Raw genomic sequence first — 22,217 nt, forward strand, 5'->3', positions numbered from 1 at the left:
ATAAGATTGATGATTTTATTATAGACAATGATTCTCCAACCGGCAATTTCATTGTCTTTCATCTTCACTTTCAGGAAGTAGAATTAATAGTACCTACCTACCTAATTAGCACCTAAGGATAATAATTATTATTATTACTGTAAATAATGTTTGATTTACTGAGTTTCTTGCCGCCTTTTCTCAATAAATCTGCCTTGCGAGCTGACATTAAAGACGTAGAGTCACTAGAAAAAGAAGGACTAGACATTTCAAAAATAATTTTGAATACATAGATATATAACAAACTAGCGGACCCGGTCAAGCTTCGTTTTGACATAAGTGCACTTATTCTCTATCCCTACTCTACCCTTCTATACCTCTACCCCTACCCTACCCCTACCGCTTGACTCTTAAACGTTTGTATGGGAAATAGAAAAGGGTTGTTTTATAGTTTTCAAGGCAATTAAAATACTAATTTTTCTTACCTTTTAAACCTTCCCTATACCTCCACAAACATTTCAAGACCAAGATAAGATAAATCCGTTAAGCCGTTCTTGAGTTTTAGCGAGACTAACGAACAGCAATTCATTTTTATATATATAGATTATACAAATGATACAGATAGTTAACCATAAATTAGAACAATTAAGAAGAACTCATGAAGCCAATTTATCAAAAACAAATCTATATTTGCCTAATCAGTTAAATAACTTGTTAAAGGTGGGCAAAACTTCCCTAAGACATAAAATTTATTGCATTATCTCTGTCTAACTGACAGGCGACAGTTTAAATAAGGATTTGACACTCACTCACATCTAATCAAGTTATGTTAGTAATGATATTTGACAATGACATCTCATTCATTGATTGACTTTGACATTGACAGCTCGCGTTTGTAAAGACAACTGACAATCATTGAAATACGCATCAAAGACATTATATAAATCACTAGAATCGGTGTAAAAATAATGAAATCAGCCTATTTTGCCTATTGGCGAATATTATTTCGGCTAAGATCCATTTCTGTATCGTTCTGAAAAGTGGGCCCAATTTCAGACATCTCCTTTTTAACAGACTTCAAACCGTTAAGGAGTTGCCTAAAAGCTCTTCTGTTAATAAAAGTTCTTGCCTATACATGAAATAATTGAATTTAAATTTGAATTTGAGCCAGTTGACTGACAACCCTAAATCTCGGATATCCTAGACAGTAAGTAACCTTCTGAACAAAACACTCTTATCCGAGTTCTATAGAACACAGAGAGAACCAATGTTATTTACCCCGGCATCACATTCCTATCAAAACTTGTATCACTTCCATCCACTTTATGTTGCTAGTTAAACTTTTACTCGTGCCAAACTCGATTTATTTCTGGTGAAAAGTTCTAAGCTTAGGTAAGGAAAATACGTGTTATTTAAGTCCAGTATGTTTAAATTTTCTTTTGCCATCTTTTATCCACCATCTTCAGTCTTTCTCAATGAGTACTGTTTACCAACAAACAAATTGGAAATGAAGGTAGAAAACTTCATTTCATAACTTATTTATTTTAAATTATGTATGGCTTGTTTATAAAATGTTATATGAAATATATTAACCATATCTAATTGTTCCAAGCTTATTAATCAAATTTATTTTCATTTATATAAGAACAAATTAATTATAATTATTATTAGGTGTGAAATGACTACCTAGTGATTTATTACCCTCATTTTTAATTTGTTTGTTGGTAAACAGTACTCATCAAGAAAGGCTGTAGTTTAAATATGGTTGTGTCCACGGATATAAAATACCAACGGACGCCCGCGACTTCGTCCGCGTGAACTTCAGTTTTTCACAAAGTCCTCGGGAACCATGGATTTTACCGGGATGAAAAGTAACCTACGTGTTATTCCGGAGTAAAATCTATTTCCATTCCAAATTTCAGCTAAATCGGTTCAGTAGTTGCGGCGTTAAAGAGTAACAAACATCCATACAAACTTTCGTGTTTATAATATTAGTAGGAAGTAGCAAACGTAGCTTCTGTGGTATATAACACAATTTCCCAAATCGAAAGCTCTTGAGTTTTTGAGAGGAAGAAAAAATTTTAACTAGACTTCGGGACACATCTATTGGCCCACCTTGCATTTTCAATTTCATTTGGTCCTAGCTAAAATTTTATATTAGGCCGAACAAAAAGTTTTTATGCAGTTTAGAACCTGGCACATTCATAATTTCATTCAATAATCTTTTTTTGAATTTCGAACACAGAATTTAAAGAAACAAAAGACAATTTGGAGCCTGTTTGTTGATATCAAACAAACCAATACTTAGAAAACTTGATTTTATTGGTTTATTTGGATTTAATTCTTGAAAGTGTGATTGATCTCTTTGGTTTTGCAACAAAAATTACTTATTCTTAACATTAAGGTGAGGTTCTGACATTAATCTATGGATACTTCGCCTGAAGTCGCCGCCCAAGCTGTGGAACTTATTCAGGCCGCACACAGCCAAAGATATGTGAGTGCTCAACTTAATTTAAGTCGATCTGCGGTCCGAAATGTTTATATAATTATATGAGAAAGACTTCCATTTTGTACAGTTTATACGTATAGTGCATACCTTAGTTGAAAACGTTGTGCACGCCACTGTGCATATGGTAGGTATATAAATTACTTGCTCGGTAAAACAAAGCTCTACATAATAAATATGCCCACATGTAATTTCAGATGTTTAGCCAGATACTATCGAGGCTTATCATAATGATCGCAAGCACACCCGGGCGTATAATTTTATGTTACCTACAAATATAATTTTATGTTTCACATTCGTAATAAACCCGTTGTACGTATCTATAGGTATTTAATTATTATTTTTTATCCACCTACCAACATGCTATTCTCACAATGTCAGCGTAATGGCTGCCATATTGATTTTTAGTGACGTAATAATAAATATTTATTTATTTATAAAAATAGTAGGTACAAAGCAGTAGAAATAAATACAACCAACCAATAATTCTATGTACTATGGTTGTAAAGAAAGTTCGTAGAGTTTTCATATTTATACTAATATTATAAAGCTGAAGAGTTTGTTTGTTTGTTTGATTGAACGCGCTAATCTCAGGAACTACTGGTCCGATTTGAAAAATTATTTCAGTGTTAGACAGCCTATTTATGGAGGAAGGCTATAGGCTATATATTATCCCCGTATTCCTACAGAAACGGGAACCACGCGAGTGAAACCGCGCGGCGTCAGCTAGTTTTCTTATATTTTGCAATTATTTGTTACCTGTTTGGCAAAGTGTAATATATTCATTCTATAGAGTATTTCAGCAGGGTTATTATGTAACTCGGTGTACCATTGAAGTAATCAATCACTACATCGTTTTGGATGGGCATGGATTTTTTCAGGATAAAAAGTAGCCCATGTGTTAATCCAGAGTAAAATCTATTTCCATTCCAAATCGCTTTAGTAGAAGCGGCGTTAAAGAGTAACAAACATAGAAACGTCCATACAAACTTTCGCGTTTATAATATTAGTAGGATAGTAGGATATCGTTACATATGACTGATATTGATAAAATTGTGTGGAACTCAATAAAATATGTAACAATTATAACAGCGGAAAAGCAATTATCGTTTTTATCATTCTCGTTCACACATCGAAGAATCCAGAAAGAAATCAAAATGACTCATCAACGAAGCTGCTAAAAATAAAATTGAGCTGTAACTCTTTCAAAGCTAATCACAAATTAAGTAACATTTGTCTTGAGAAATTAGAATAAGGGATGATGACAGTTTTTTAAATTGTATATAAATTAACAGTACGCTAATTAATAGTAAAGCAATTTTTTAAAAGGGACAGGCTATCTGCGATCATTACTTTCGGAGCTACAGGGATTTAAAGGGTCAGATTTGCGGCGCTGCCACGGATCCCTGAAAAACGTAGGCAATGTAATGATCGTCAGATTTGTAGTTGCGTACAAACAAAATTACTAATATCTTTGTTATTTGTGCGTTGTTTATAGTTCATATATTAAAAAATGTCACATTTAATGTAAGGAAACTAAAAGTATATGAATTTTCATCTAATTACAATAAAAGATTTTTAATAGATTTTGAAATTTTATAACCTCATTTATTTTGCAAATATTCAGACAATCTTTGCTTTTTATATATAAATTAGTTAACATTGACCCTATTTACCCGAATGTATCATAAAAATCAATATATTCAAACCTAGTCATCATCCCCATTTATGCAAATAAATATAGCGTAGAGGTACGTGCCCTCCATAATACCTTTAATAGGTATAAGTCTGTAGATCCAATCGGTAACAATTTATATTCAAATACTTATTTTCTTATTTTGGCCTACCTAAGAGCCTAATCATGGCCAGACTTTCATAATTTTTCAAAAGCTAAAAGTTATTCAGCTCATGCTCTTACCACAAGTGCGGTATACTACTAAGGAGTAATGAAGAGTGCGAGTGCTTTATCTCTTAATCACAGATTAAGAATAATAGGCAGATGGAGCGCACGGAACACGACGGTGTCGTAGCCGCTCCAAATACAAAATTCAAAAACGAATACATTCTCGAGTCAGTACGACACGAAGCGTCGCATCAGCAACTTTCAATATTATTCAAGGAAAATGGCGTCTTATGTTTTTAAATAGTGTAAAAAGATGGTGTATATCGCGTCTCCTTGACATCCGCTTATACAAACTTTTTTCCTAATTTGTATTTCAAAATTTAAAACTTTCAACAATTACGTATATTAATATATAATCAATAATTACCAATTTATTTATAAACCATCTTGTTTCTTTAGTTTTTGTGAACAGTTTAAAATATTTAAAAAACATAAGACGCCATTTTTCTTAAATAAAAATTGCGACTCCTCGTGTCGTACTGACTCGATAATTTATTCGTTTTTGAATTTTGTATTTGGGGCGGCTACGACACCGTCATATTCCGTACGCACTATCTGCCTATTATTCTTTAATCTGTAATTACAAGCTACTATACCATACAGTCTAAAGTCTAGTTATGACTGTACAGACAGTAATTAAACATCAAGTAGGTACCTATATAAAACAATAAATAATGTAAATAGTTAATTAATATCATATTCAATATGGCATATAAATAGATGCACATAGCTTTAGATATATTTGCACTGCAATTACTACACGTGCAAGTCTCGATTGCATTAGATAATAATAAGTAGGTTCTTATTTAGATATTAAACAATCGGACACTTGAGATAAGATAACGGAATATAATGTAAACGTGTCTGGAGATTTTTATTTAATCCAGTCAATGACAATGATTGTTCCTTGAAGTGTCTGTACTTTGTAGAATAGGGATGATGACAGTTTTTTAAATTGTATGTAAATTAAGAGTATACTAATAGTAAAGTAATTTTGTAAAAGGAACAGGGTATCGGAGCTACAGGGATTTAAAGGGTCAGATTTGCGGCGCTGCCGCGGATTCCTGAAAAACGCCCCATACAAAATGGCACGAGCTAATGACGTCGTAGGTAATGAACCTAATGATCGTTAGATTTGTATATGCGTACAAACGAAATTACTAATATCTTTGTTATTTGTGCGTATTTCGTATATTAAAAAATGTCACATTTAATGTAAGGAAGCTAAAAATGTATGAATTTTCATCTAATTACGATAAAAGATTTTTAATAGATTTTGAAATTTTATAATCTCATTTATTTTGCAAATATCCAGACAATCTTTGCTTTTTATGTATAAATTAGTTAACATTACCCGAATGTATCATAAAAATCAATATATTCAAACCTAGTCATCATCCCCAGTGTCGTCTGTGACAACAATCACATACACTCTTCAATCTTCTCCCCTCTCCACTATCTTCTGAGGTTCCCGATATCTGACGTCACCCTGACTTAACAAAACACCCTTCCAGAACGGCCCTTTAAGCCAAGTCTCAGAGAAGACGCCCATAGAGAGTCGTTCCGCTGTTCCTGCTTCTGCCTTCGGGTCCTGTATGGGGATGCTTCTGCGCTCGCCCATAACCTTCGGTGAGGCCTTTGAGGTCCCATTTAAAAGCCTATAAGCCTAGGCAATAAAAGGTCCGATAGAAAGCACGGCCAAGACACATGCCTTATTTGAGCGATGTTTTAATGCTCAGTTCAGCTCGACGCATGTTGTTTACCATACCTAGGGGAGAGGGTTTAGGGGTGTGGGGTAGACTTTGTTTGGTCAGGTAAGACCGCTCCGACCGATAAAACCGCTGATACCTAATGTTCTTTCTTTTAAGATGTCCCTTGGTAGAGTCAGCTTAATCAACAATGACCGTGTCCTTAGTGAGTGAGTGATCCTACTCGTACTAAACTATTTTACCACTAGTGACAAAACATACTGTTTTGTCACTAGTGGTAAAATAGTTTTTAAAATCAGTCTAATAGTTAAGTTAAATCGTAACACACAAACAACAATCAAATGTTAGCTCTTTTTTGATGTTTTTGTTAGTAGGCTAAGTAAGTTTTTGTTGATACAAACAAGAACTTTTATTTACAACAAAATTATAACAACACCAATAAAGTCAACCAAAACGCAGGAATACCTATATAATAGGTTTGGTAAATATTTACCTACTTAGTACCTAACATTAAAATATTTGACCCACATAATTTCGGCCCCAGGCAGTTACCCGAAATCGTTTACACCAACCCGCACCCTATAGGCTTGGCTTTTTAACGAGTTCCCCCTCTTTGCCACCCTATACCAACCTATGGCAAAATGTTCCACCCCTTACAATCCAGTAACCATGATCTTAAGGAACAAACGAGACGGCAGGATAATGTGAGCGAGAAAACAATATTATCTATTGGTCCTTGTCTAAGTACATATAAAAATACGATTGAGTATATAAGACGTACGGCCGGTCGGAGCGACCATCTTCGTTCATTTTTTGTCAAACTTTGAAGGAGTGACGTATAGGATATTACGCTAGGAATAGCCTTTCCAACGCTTCGTTATAGCGTGAAAACATTTTTTTTTATACTTAAACGCATTTGATGGCTTTTGTTTTAATTTTATTGTGTGACAAAGAAAACAAGTTTATTTCAGAGTACAATTATGAAATAGATATCTTTGGTACGAGTATACCCGCATACTGGGTATTTTTTCTTGATCGGAAATTACTTCATTATTTACTTGAAAAAAAAAAACAATACTTGGCTTTTTGCTGTTTTCACGATATTATGTGTTTGTAAATGAACATAGAAATGGAAAGTATAAAAACGAGGTTCTTTAATTCCTATATTAGATAGATTGCGTAAAATATAATTTTTTTTTTTTAGTTTTTTGCTATTTTTATTGCGTTGATATTTTTTTTATAATCGAGTCGTGTTTATGATGTATAATGCAACCCATGAAAATCGACGAAACTTAAGGAGAAAAATTCCAAGAGGGTTTTAAAAGTGCGGATGAATTGGTAGGTATATTGTGAGGTAAGTAAAAAAAAAATTATACTGCATGCAACCGGAATGCGAATGTTGTAATGGATGTGAGGGTGCCAAAAATTTGATAAGTTCAAAAATGGGTTTAAGCAGTTTTATACTAAGAGATATGTCACTAGCGCGTCTAAATTGATGCCAACAAATCGCATACCTACTACACAAAAAAAATTATCTAATACATATAATAATGTGTGTGGAGTTGATAGTGGAGTTGATAAATTCGGATCACTTATTGCAGTGATTTTGAAGACATGTCTAAAACCGTTGTAATTTATTTACACTATACGTCTTTAACGAATAAATAACGGCATAATGTAAATAGGTACCTACTACAAACAAAAACACCATGTGAATCTAGCCTAAGTAGTGTTTGAAGATTTTAATTAATTTTTACTAAAAGTTTATTCAGCTTTTAAAGCAATAAACTAAAAACTCGTACCCTACCCTACAACTACCCTACCACTACCCTACCCCTACCCTATCCCTATACCATAAACCTACCCTACCACTACCCTACCCCTACCCTATCCCTATACCATAAACCTACCCTACCACTACCCTACCCTACCCCTACCCTACCGCTACCCTACCCCTACCCTATCCCTATACCATACCCCTACCCTACCACTACCCTATCCTAGGATTTAGGGGTTTGAAAAATAGATGTTGGTCGATTCTCAGACCTACTGAATATGCACAAAAAATTTCATCAAAATCGGTCGAGCCGTTTCGGAGGAGTTCAAGTTCGAACACCGCGACACGAGAATTTTATATATTAGATTAAATCAACAATTACATCATAATTTATCACATTCATTAAAAAAATATCAAAATTATCGGTTTTTATCTGCCCACTGAAGATATCAAGTGTGCATAACAACTCGCGTTGATATGTCTGAAAAATGATATATGCAACTTTGTAAACTATATAACTTTTAAAATGCTGGTGTAGGTTATGGCCAATGTTTATATTTACAAAATAGATACGTTAATCGTAAATGATAAATACTACATTGTATTTTGATAATGTACTCGTAGTAGGTACCCAAAGCAATCAAAATTATCAAAACTCATAAAATAAAATTAAACAATGATAGTATTAGGGGAGACCGGGGCAAGACGAAGCTCGGGGCAGAACGGGAAATTTGTTTGTGTGCGTGACTTTTGAACGCAACAAAGACAAAATCAGTGCCATTTGCACGATATTCAGTCGCCCCACACGAGTCCGAACGGTGCGTACGTGTCACTGCTTATTTTGGCTGCGCGGCGAGAAAAACTGATTTTTAAACGATTTTTACGAAGTTTCCTATTTTAAGTCAATGTGCACAAAAGTAGGTATCAGTGCTAATGTACCTTTTTTTCGTAAAACTTGTTAAAATAGTGTTAAACTAACCTATTTGAAAAGATTTTTCATTGAATAATTTTGTGGGTTAGAACTATTATTACTTTTAAAAATGTGGCAATTGGGACAAAACGGTTGGGGCACAATGGGATAGTATTTTATTTAATTACTTTTGTATAAAATTCTTTTTTACAGCTCTTTAATTGACGATTTTTTTTGCAATTACTATGTTACGAAATTAAAATCGTAAAACGAATCGTAGAACATGGGTAGGAGACGATATGAGAAGAGCTGTTCTTTTTGAGACAGTGGGATTTCTTATAAATTCAGCTATATATGACGTACCTAAATCGATCTTGGAACGCCGAGTAAGAAAAACGTAATATGCTGAAGATGCCGATACTGAATCAGATTAATGACAATGGGAAAAATAAATTAGGATGCTACAAAATAGTTTTCAATAAAGACATACCACATTAAAATTGCTACTCATTATGCCCCATAGTATTTCCCATTTTGCCCCGGTCATGGGGCAAGACGGGAAATTTGACATGTGTCGTTTATTTAATTTTTTGGACAATAAATATGTAATTTTGAAAAAATATAAGACTGTAATTTTATTAAATAAAAATGTAAATGTTTCATTGATTGCAAAAGCTTTATAATAAACTTGTTTATTTTCATATTATGATGGCTTTTCTCTTAAGTATCCCATCTTGCCCCGGTCTCCCCTACTATCACATTAATATTTACTAGAGGACGTCCTCAACTTTGTCCGCGAAAAATAAAAAAAAAACCTTCTTTTTATGTAAAAAAGTAGCCTTTGTTAATCCAGATATAACTATCTCAGCCAAATCTTATAGATTTTGCGTGAAAGAGTATCAGACATCCATACAAACTTTCGTGTTTGTAATATTACTAGGATATTCGTAGGATTCGGCGGGCGATGGAGCGAGCTATGCTTGGAGTTTCTCTGCGTGATCGAAAAAGAATTGAGGAGATCCGCAGAAGAACCAAAGTTACCGACATAGCTCAACGAGTTGCGAAGCTGAAGTGGCAATGGGCAGACCACATAGTTCGAAGAGACGTTGGGGTCCCATCTTAATGTGCTGGAATGGCGACCCCGCACCGGAAAGCGCAGTCATGGTCGACCCACAACTAAGTGGACTGAGGACATCAAGCGGGTTGCAGGGAGCCGCTGGATGCTGGCGACTCGAGACCGTTTTGTTATCTATTACATGACGAAAACAATTAAAGCAGTGAAACATCGATTTTGATGAAACAGTTTCTATAAATGCCTTAAAACGTTGATCTTGACAGAGGGGTATAGCGCGGCAGGTCCCTATATAATTCGTCTGAGCTCTAAGTAGACTAGCAAACACAATCTTATTTAAATTTGTTTAATGTGCCCTTTTGCTCTTGCATAAATATCGAAAATATACTTCGATAAGATAGAATATTCTGTATATAATATTTATAGGTACTTAGATGATAAGTAGTCAATGCATTAAATTAGGAGACATAATGTATGCCTCGCCTTATCACTGACGTAGCTAAGCCTAGGTCACATTAAAGATAAGTAATAAGTAACAAAAACTGCTGACAACAACAGTAATTTACAGTCGTTGTACTATGACATAATAACTTCAAGACGAGTCAAAAGACTGTTGAATTTTAAAGAATATTATACACGTGCGAACCTAGTTTATTAAAATAAAAAAAAATAATAATATGCTATTTCGAAAAGGGCACATATTGGATATTCTATACATATATCTCACAAATATAAAATATCTAATTACATATTTCGATTAATTTTAAAATAATTAAGGCTAATTAACACTAAAATATAGTTACTTTTTAGAAATCATACACTGTTTAGGAAAATAATTAGTATATTTTTAATTCTTGGACTTTTAAAATATTTAGATATGTGCCCTTTTCGACATTTGCATATTCAATTTTTTTTTTTTATTAATTTAATTTTATATTTTGAACAACGGTAACTTATGCCATAAAAAATTGCACTTTTAAAGGAATGGAAAATGGGGGGTATTATTACTTACTGTCTAAAATAAATAATTCTATAAAAAAGTCTCAAATACATAAAATCGTTACATAAGTACATGTCATCATTCATCATTATCAATCCATATTCGGCTCACAGCTGAGCTCGAGTCTCCTCTCAGAATGAGACTGAAACGGACTGGCGGACTTCACACACGCAGAGAATTAAGAAAATTGTATGGTATGCAGGTTTCCTCGCGATGTTTTACCTTCACCGTTTGAGACACGTGATATTTAATTTCTTAAAATGAGCCGTGATAACCTAGTGGATATGACCTCTGCCTTCGATTCCGGAGGGTGTGAATTCGAATCCTGTCCGGGGCATGCATCTCCAACTTTTCAGTTATGTGCAAGTACATGTATGTAATAAAAATACACAAACAGTTTAAGTTTTAAATAATAAGAAAATAAAGCACTTTTTGAGCTTAATCAATATAATATATATACATATTATATATCATATATATATGTCTCGCTTAAGATGTCCTCATTCACCTCTGAGATACGTTATCTTAATAATGTCCCAATATGAAAAAAAGCCATTATGTACGTTTCAATTGCAATTTCTTATCTGAAATACGTAAAATGTATGGTAGGGGTCACTTCAATTTATTGATAAAAACCAAAACCAGCAATTTCTCGGTCAACCAATAATACAAAATGTTTGCTTTTAATAATATAGCTTTTTAACTACTTATAATTAATTTACTATCAACCAACGTCAGAAGTAGGTACACTCTTACCTATTACAACCTTATAATGAACTTGCACTATCTCTTATATGGCGCAATTTAGGGTGATGTGCTCAATTTAGGATTTAATCTATACTTATAATAAAACTGTAACAGGTCAAGGTTCTGTACATTGAAGATATTTTGAAAATTTTTGTTGGAGGGTTGTTTATACGATACTGAAGCCAAAAATATTTCTTTCGATTTTTTGTCCGTCTGTCTGTCCGTGGTTTTCTTGGCCGGGCATGACGCTGAAACTACTGAATGAGTTGAAATGAACTTGGTACGGTTTAAGACCATAATACGGATATAGGATATTTTTTTATTGCGAAAATAAAATAAGTAGGTGGTGAAATAGGAGTTGCAAGTTTGTATGAAAAACCCTTATATGAAAAAAAAATCAACAATGGTGAAAAAGGGCTTGAAAGTTTACATTGATTTCCATGCGGACGAAGTCGCGGGCGTCCTCTAGTTTTTTATAAATCGATTCAGGTTTGGTTTTGTAGAAGATATCGGCTGTGTTACCACCCTACCAGCAAGACTTACCGCTAAGCGGTACAGCGTAGGTACCTGTAAGCAGTGGCGTGTACTTCATAGATGCAATAATGCATTGCCTACCCTGAGTAGGTACCAACTCTTTGCGAAACTATATTAGAGACGAAATTATCTATTTAGTACAATTTGTACGTATAATGCCTACCCTAGTCAAAATACTGCACGCCATTGCCTGTAAGATACCCCTTAGTAGCCTGCACCTCCTCTAAAAGCCTCAATAGGTCAACGGTAAGAGCGGTCGGACACCAGGGGTGGTGGTTCGATCCCCGCCCCGTTGATCTATTGTCGTACCCACTCCTAATACAGTCTTTCCCGACTAGTTGGAAGTGAATGGAAATATTGGTCATATTTAAAAATATGACAACACAAGTAAAACTTTGATTTTTTTTTCTTTACAACTTAGCCCTTGACTATCTCATCTGATGGTAAGTGATGATGCGATCTAAGATGGAAGCGGGCTAACTTGTCAGGAGTAGGATGAAAATCTTTCGGTATCTACGCGACATCGTACCGGAACCACAGAAAACATATGCCGGAACGCTAACGCGCTAACGCTACGCGGTACGTCTTTGGCGGTAGGGTCAAAACTATAACTGACAACTGTAACACTTAACATAATGTGAGAACGCAGTCAACGGGTGACTTTTGCCTTTTAATAAAAAAAATCTACTGGCATGCGTAGATCAAATCTTAAAAGCTAATTTAGATGTACTTACTTCGGTAAAGATTCAATACCATAAAAGCTAATAAAAACCTAAACTAAACAAGATAAAGATAAGCCTGCCGAGTATGAACTCATTTGTGTTGGCAAATAATACATATAGTGAGCTCATCGAATTTTAAAGCGGTTTTTATAAATTTTTTCGTTGCCTTTTTAGATCTTTTCACACACCATTATCGACCCATATTCGGCTCTCTGCTGAACTCGAGTCTCCTCTCTCCTCATCTCCAAAATGAGAGGGGTTAGGCCAATAGTCCACCACGCTGGTCCAATGCGGATTGGCAGACTTTACACACACAGAAAATTTGCAGTTAAGGGCTAGCTTGTCAATAAACTAAAAAAAAAAATATTTAAAAAACTTTTATAATGAGGAAGGTCCGGCTACTGCAGGCCCATTCAAACTCAATACACCTATAACAATCAGCAACAATGCAACTCGTTTCATTGTAAAGTATTAATGTTATCTGCATCACCTCGTTGACACTCTGTTATCACGGGCTGATATTATTATAATACACAATACAAAGATGCAATTCAACTTATCGTGTTGCTAACGAAAATTTAACTACTATGCGTAATCTAAATAGAACGTCTCATTGGGGGGAGGATTTTAGGTCTACGCCCCGCTACTATATTATTCTGTAGTGTGTAGTTATTAAAAAATACTTTGGATGCCGACTTTTGTGACGTCAATTTACACACACATAAGTAGGTAAGGTATGTATGTGTTGTGTATAATATGTGTATGATAGGTAGTATAACGACTGATATTCATTAGGGATGAGAAAAATAAAATGGCGTTAGTGGTTCTGATATCAAATACCTACAAACTTTAATTTATCAAACATTATTACCTACTAGCTGACGCTAGGTTTCAACCGCGTGGTTCCCGTTCCCGCTGGAATACGGGGATAATATATAGCCAATGGCCTTCCTTGATAAATAGGCTATCTAACACTAAAAGAATTTTTCAAATCCGACCAATTGTTCCTGAGATTAGCGCGTCCAACTAAACAAAAAAACAAACTCTTTAGCACAGCCGCGGATGCCTGAAAAACGCCCCATACATAATAAAAATTTTAATAAAAAAAATACAACCGACTTCAAAACCTAAAAACGTACCCACTAAACTAAAAAGCGAAAAATAACATCATAATATGTGCTACCTGCTGATCAGTATGAAGGCGGTGCTAAGCCGGTGATGTTCATGTTATAGATTTAGATTTTGCAGACAGTGTTGTTTCATGTGGTCCTGTCAGAAATGGCTTAAATTAAGACAACACCGGCTAAGCACCGACTTCATACTGATCAGCAGGTAGAACATATTATGATGTTATTTTTCGCTTTTTAGTTTAGTGGGTACGTTTTTAGGTTTTGAAGTCGGTTGTATTTTTTTTATTAAAATTTTTATTATTTTTCAATTTTTAGTGTAAAATGACAGTCACAACCCATCTTGGTACAAAATTCTCAGCAATACAAATTAATCAAGCCCAAGCACAAGGTAGCTACCGTAATCCGTCAAGGGGTTCCCTTCATTGACCTTGGTCTTCATCATCAGACCCCTAATAACAGACACAACGCATCTAGGTAGAAAGTTCTCAGTAATACGAATTAATCAAGGCCAAACACAAGGTAGTTACTGTAAACTGTTAAGGAGTTCCCTTAATTGTCCTTGGTCTTCATCACCAAACCCCTAAATGACAGTCACAACCTATCTATGTGGAAAGTTCTCATTAATACAAATTAATCAAGCCCAAACACAAGGTAACTGCTGTAAATCGCCAAGGAGTTCCCTCGTCTGTTTTATGACTCCATCATCAGATCGATTTTAAACCTTCATAATTTTGTATTTCTCAAAAGTACTAAATGGAAAAGTTTACAAACACACTAGGCACCCATATAATTTTCGAAAGTTCCCCTCAATTTCTCCAGGATTCCATCATCAGATCTTGTCATGAAGGCAATGGGACCAAATGGGGACTATACCGTTTCAAACAAAAAAAGAATTTTTGAAATCGGTCCAGGCGTCTTTGAGTAATCGGTGTACATACATAAAAAAAAAAAAAAAAAATACGACCGAATTGAGAACCTCCTCCTTTTTGAAGTCGGTTAAAAATGGCATTAATGACGTGGATTCTCTGATTTGTATGGGCGTTCAAACAAAATACAAATATCTTTGTTATTTTGGTTCATTTATTGAAAAATGTCACGTTTAATGTAAGGAAGCTGAAAATGAATGAATTTTCATCTAATTATGATAAAAGAATTTTAGTAGAAATTTTATAATCTTTTTTATTTTGCAAACATCCAGTCAATCTTTTTTTTACATATTAATTATGTAAAAAGTATTCGGGTAAAAAATATATAATAAAAATTCGGGTAAATTGACCTTATTTACCCGAGTCTCTCCTAAAAATCAATATATTCAAACCTAGTCATCATCCCCATTACTTAACTACCAAAGAATCTCTCCTAAAAATCAATATATTCCAATTGTACATTAGTTTTTAAGTAAATTTCTTGCCTGTTATTATTATTTTTGGTGTACAATAAAGTATATTTCATTCATTCATTCATTCATTATATTCAAACCTAGTCATCATCCCCATTACTTAACTACCAAAGAATCTCTCCTAAAAATCAATATATTCAAACCTAGTCATCATCCCCATTCCATAACTACCAAGTAATCTCTCCTAAAAATCAATATATTCAAACCTAATCATCATCCCCATTCCTTAACTACCAAGGAATCTCTCCTAAAAATCAATATATTGAAACCTAGTCATCATCACCATTCCTTAACTACCAAGGAATCTCTCCTAAAAATCAAAATATTCCAACGTAGTCATCATCCCCATTCCTTAACTCCAAGAAATCTCCTAAAAATCAATATATTCAAACCTAGTCATCATCACCATTCCTTAACTACCAAGAAATCTCTCCTAAAAATCAATAGGTATATTCAAACCTAGTCATCATCCCCATTCCTTAACTACCAAGTAATCTCTCATTAATTGATTATGAAACACGGCTAAAACTCACGTGATATGACGTCGGAGTATGCCCGACTAGTTTCGAACCCATACGGGGCCCTTAGTCATGAGCTGGTTCTTGCATCGCGGCACGATCCAAACTAAAATAAATTCTAAAAAAGTAATCTCTCCTAAAAATCAATATATTCAAACATAGTTATCATCCCCATTCCTTAACTACCAAGGAATCTCCTAAAAATCAATATATTCAAACCTAGTCACATCAGCGCCAGAGATACATCGACACATATCCCCCGATCTCAATATCTGGAGCACTAATCACTGATTCTGTCACGTGTAACCTATCAGTCATGCGAACCCTATACATATTATAATGTAGTTAAATCGGGAGCAGCACTTAAGTCTCGGTGCACTTTGTCATCTCACCGAATAACCTATTTTATGAAATCGCTTGTTCGATAGATCAAAATGTCAAGGACAATGGAAATTTTATGCACTTTTGTACGTAAGTTGTATGTAAACAAGTTTAAGTTTTATCTTTAAATGAACGGAGTAGATATTATCTGCTTTTTTTTCTCAAAGTTTATTGTTTAATCAGGCGTGGATGATGCTCGCGACTTTGTCTGTGTGAATTAGTTATTTATGATATATTTGAGTGGTACAAGTTTTATACCAATTTATAAAATATTTGACTGCCTCCGTGGCGCAGTGGTATGCGCAGTGGACTTACAAGACGGAGGTCCTGGGTTCGATCCCCGGCTGGGCCGATTGAGGTTTTCTTAATTTTTCCAGGTCTGGCTGGTGGGAGGCTTAGGCTGTGGCTAGTTACCACCCTACCGACAAAGACGTACCGCCAAGCGATTTAGATTTCCGGTACGGTGTCGTGTAGAAACCGAAAGGGGTGTGGATTTCCATCCTCCTCCTAACAACTTGGCCCGCTTCCTTCTTAGATTGCATCACTTACCAACAGGTGAGATTGTAGTCAAGGGCTAATTTGTAAAAAATAAAAGTTAAGTAAGTTTATTAAATTATGGTCCACTTCAAATTAATACATTTTTACAATACCATATTTTAATACGTGTCATCTTCACTACATAGTACACATCAAAGTCGCCTTCTCTGTCCCTATGTATGCTTAAAACTTTAAAACTACGCAACGGGTTTTGATGCGTTTTTTTTATAGATAGAGTGATTGAAAAGGAAGGTTTACATGTATAATAACATCTATGGTTCCCGCGGGATTTGTGAAAAGCTGAAATCCACGCGGACGAAGTCACGAGCGTCCGCTAGTATACATTAATTATTGCACTTAAATCTTTTTCTACAACACAAATAGGTAAAAACTTTTTATACAAAAAATGTAATTAGGATAAAAAGCTTTAAAAATCAGAAAAAAAAAATAAGAAACATGGTCACCCTGTGTTTTATTCAAAACAAATCATATCAGTTTAAGATTAATAATTATTATTTAGCGTTCTACTTATACTTGGGTTTGATCCATTGTACAGCCTTTAGGTATATATTGGGTATTGGGTATTATATGAAAAACATGTTCCAACAACTACAAGGATGATGACAAACTTCTATCTGTCATCATCATGGTCTCTTAAACAGGCTAGTTGACACTTTTTTAAAGGGGCTTAAATTGTTCATTATCGTTTAACTAGATTGATAAAAAATATATTTTTTTTGCGAAATGATTATAAAATAATAGTTATCGGTATTTTTGTGCATTATAAGGGTTTAAAGTGGTAATTTAATCTACGGAACCCTACATTGTGCGTGGTCCGAGAAACACTTGGCCGGTTTTTTTAACTTAAAGCTGATTTTAGCTTTCTTTACTCGTCTGGTATAAATGCCCCATTAACATTTAAAAGATTTATGTATTTTTCTAATTCATAAATGATTTTAATCAGAGTAGATCAAATAACATAATATTTTTATATATGTATGTAATATTATGCCTATATAATTGTTTATAATTATAATTATGTTGTAACAAAATGTAACACTATGTTGCACACACACTGATAACTCACAGGTCATTTTGAGACTCTATTTATTTTCAAACTAAGTAGTCTTCGGCTTTATTTCGTTTGGATCGCACATACTCGTATCCTATCGTTAATATTGTAATTTTTTATTGGTTTTATTTTTATATTTTTATTATTGTGAATTCTTTGACAACTGAAAAAGATAATATTAGTCGTATCAAAAAAAACAAAGTATTAAGTAGCCTTTGGGTGGGTAGTCCGTGAGCTTATACTTAATACTTTGCTTTTTTTAATAGACGTGTTAAGAAAAATAGTGGATTGTGGGAGCGTGTGAGAAGGAAATAATATTAACTACTTACTAATGTGTGTATGTGTGTAGTGACGAATTTATAACAATATTTAAAAAAAAAATTACTTTTGTTATAAAAAGTACTATGGATTGGACCAGGTAAAATATGGTTAATAAGTATTCTATTTTTTAAATATCTATAATAATTAATGCGAGTGTTGATGTTGTTTGCTTGAACTCTTTCTTGCATTTCAATCTGTAAAACGCTGCGTCAATTTTTGAACAGATGTAGCTGGCACCTGCTGGTCTATTTCCTATTTTGGTTTTTATTATCAACTCATCAAAATAAAAAACAAATCAATTGACAAAATGTCATCTACTTATTAAGATACAGATTACAAATGTCATCCGGTACTTGCGGTGTATATCTTATAGTATGTAGATGACACTTTGTTGTCCACTTCAATAAGTTGATAATAAAGACCAAAATAGTGAATTAGGCCTCTGAACATTTTTGTATGTTACTTTTATTGCAAAAATATAATATTAAAAAAACTATTGTTATTTTTGCTATGTTTATATGAAAATTGATTCATAATTGACACATATAATACAAGGTCACTGAAAATACATAGCAATTTCTTTAAGGGGTGATAGTAAGGATCAGCTATCAAATTGCATTAAGTTTTATGGGGCACAAATGTACCAATTTCGCAAAAAAAAGCCTTTTGTCTTTTTTTCAAGAGACGTAGGTTTCAAAGTGTATTATAAGATAAAACTTACGTATTTAATAGTTGTTTTTTTGTGTTTTAGATTGATAACAACCTATTACACAATAATAATACAATAAAACAGAAATATTTTAATATGATATGAAGAAACTCTAAATTTTAAATTTTTTTCTGTATCCTAGGGCTACTTAAATGCAAATTTACTTTAAAAATCACAAAAAAATAAATACAGTTGTGCTTTATTAGCTACCCAACGCGGTATTAACTTAAATATATTGAAAAATGGTATTTTTGAACATGATGATTGATAAGATCCCTCAGATCTTTTAAAGACCTATCCAACAATATACCACTCTATGAAATAAACGAAAAAAAAACGTTATCCCCACTGTACATGTAGGAGAGGTAACAAAAAAAATATTTATCAACATTTTATTGTACGACTTTGTTCACATTTTTAATTTACATACTCATGCTAATTTACAGCTATCTAGTAATAATAGTCTCTGCGATAAACCGCGGACAGACGGACGGACGGACGGATGGACGGACAGACAGACATGGTGAAACTATAAGGCTTCCTTGTGGACTACGGAACCCTAAAAACGTAAGTTTAATTTTATAATCCACTTTGAAGTAGAGTAACCCACATTTCTTAAAAAAAGAAGAAAAGGCTTTTTTCCGGAATCGGCCCTACATTTTTGCTCCATAAAACCTACTGCAATTTGATAGCTAATAATCCCTACTATTACCCCTTTTGGGGATCGCTGTGTAGTCCCTGTATATTAAAACACGACTCAAATTGTGCTGTGAAAACTTTAAAAAATTTTACCAATTTTGGTTAAAAATAATAATGTAAAAATAAAAATCTTTCATGTTTTATTAATGAAACTTGGTGCATAGACTAAAACATTTATAGTCATCAATTAAACATTTATAGTCGTATGCATGAATTTTCAAAATTATCAGTCCTAATAGTTAAAATATGAGTTAGTATTTATTATTTATTTAGATTAAAAATAAAAATCAAAAATATGTCATTTGTTATTTTTCAATTACTTAATTTTAATTACATTGAATCTGTGATAAATAAGCTGTATGAAATATGATGTTTTGAGATTCTTTTCATCTTAATTGAATTAAACATATTTTTAAAAAATATCTTAAGACCGATCTCACCAAAAAATACTATAGCTTGTAGGCCTATGATGCGCGCTAAGAAGACGTTGTATTTGTCGCGAAAGAGACAGCATAATTAATGTATCATTGCTATGGGACCAAAGAGAGCGAGATGCGGATATTATCTCGTTATCTCCTAGCGCGCATCTCTGGTGAGCTAATAGGCCTACGATCCGTCAATTTTATCTGACGACGAAAGAAAAATACTTAGTCAACCAATAGCGGCTGCTGTACATAAAGCAAAATATCGATCTCATTCGTCCCATCGCAACTATACAATGTACAGTTTATTTATCCCTCAGTCAATGTAATTCAAATTATGTGAATTAGGCCAAATGATAGATTCTATGTTATTCCGACCGCCAAGAAGGGTTATTTTAATTTTTGCTCGTCACGAGATTTCACTAGATGGGTGTATTAAATTTTCTCTCTTATTTTCTAAAGTTAAAAAAATTTCTGTTGTGTTCTCAAATTCAATCACACTATTATGACTACATTCTGTGAAATTATAATTATTATCGTAGCATGACGTTTATGATTGGTTGTTAGTGTCATAATAATATGTACACTAATACCTATCTGCCTTCCGAACCGGTGGTAGAATCTTTACAAATAGTCAACTGACGTATCAAAAGTGCTTGTATATTGAGCCTACTTGAAATAAATGAATTTTTGATTTTTTTTTTTGATACCTGTATTATAAAATTTTGTGTCTCAAAATTCAATACTGCATTAGTAAGTATGGATGACTTTGAAGAAAAAAGTTATAATGTGGTCCTCTTTGGTTTGAATGATTTTTATTCCTACAAGACATTTTTTTTAATCGTGTCATTTTAATGAAAGAAAAATAATAATCTATTCACTCAAAGCTTCTTAATAACTTAACAAAACAAATAAAACATTAATTTATAAAAATAGTAGGTATCATAATGCATTCCCAATATTTGACAAAAGTCTTAATTACAGCGTCAACAGTTTGAAACAGTTATTGAAGATAGAAAATTTTGAAAAAATCCGAAAATGTATTTAACTTGGTCACCCTACCGATTATTTATCCAAAAACTTAATTGATTATTTTTTTGTGGTATATCTCCCATGTGCGTTGCGATCCACAAATTACAGAACACCCTGTATTATTCATAGAGAGGTAATTTTAAATACATTAAACATAATTATAATAGGATGATAGTTTTGCGTTTTCTTTGTATTTATATATATTTATATGTGTGTTTGTATATTTCAACTTTGTTCAGTAGACCTTTACACCTATAAACCTAATTAATGATTTCATTACATGAAATTAATTATGTTTTATTTATGTTGTAGTACAAGCGTAGTGTTGCCAGATTTACTTAAATTATGGCGGAATTAAGTTTGTATTATTATTTTAAGTAGGTAGGTAATTAAGTTATAGTTGGTGGAACTTTTGTTTTTTATTCTTCACAAGTTTAGCCCTTGACTACAATCTCACTTGGTTAAAGATGGAAGCGACATGACTTGTTAGGAGTTGGATGAAAATGAAATTGAATGACGCTGACCAAAGACCCGTTTAATCAATTATTAAGTATAATTGATTAAACGGATCTTTGGTTAGCGTCATATGCCTTAGGCAACACTGTTGAGTATCATGGGGTGGATAAGAAGCGTGATCCATGTAATAAAAGCTGCACGGCTATTCTCTAACGATGTTTTGTATAACTCGCAAGTGCGAGTTTCAAATTCACCGCTATCTTTCTCATTCTATAGTATCGTGTTAAACAGAGAGAGATAGAGGTGAGTTTGAAACTCGCACTTGCGAGTTATAAAAATATCGTACGTATATTGTAAAGTGTTAAAAGCAGAAGGCCCCGCTTCTGATGATGGCACATCTCATTTCTTCACGTCTGGCAAAACTAATTACAAATGAGAAGTGACTTTTTAAGCTAAAACTACCTTCATAATAATGTAACCGTCTCATCGAGCCGCCGACCGAGCGATCCTCACGATTTTAATACAAATTACTCTTTAGAAATAGGTAGGTAGCGTGATTGTGTTCACTTACGGTAGCTTCACTTGCGTTTTAATGCTATAGACGCCCATTTGATACTGCTTTCACTTCTATGTAAATATGCTGATATTATTCAATATAGAGTTTTATTATTTAGATCTAGGG

General features: G+C 33.6%; 1 protein-coding gene across 4 annotated transcripts in view; it reads right to left on the reverse strand.

Moving 5' to 3' along the window:
* Positions 1-22,217, reverse strand: part of LOC112058347 (protein doublesex) — a 181,334-nt gene that overhangs the window by 158,183 nt on the left and 934 nt on the right. The gene's annotated exons all lie outside the window — the stretch shown is intronic.

This window comes from Bicyclus anynana, chromosome 21, assembly GCF_947172395.1.
Source record: "Bicyclus anynana chromosome 21, ilBicAnyn1.1, whole genome shotgun sequence".
Classification (NCBI taxonomy): domain Eukaryota; kingdom Metazoa; phylum Arthropoda; class Insecta; order Lepidoptera; family Nymphalidae; genus Bicyclus; species Bicyclus anynana.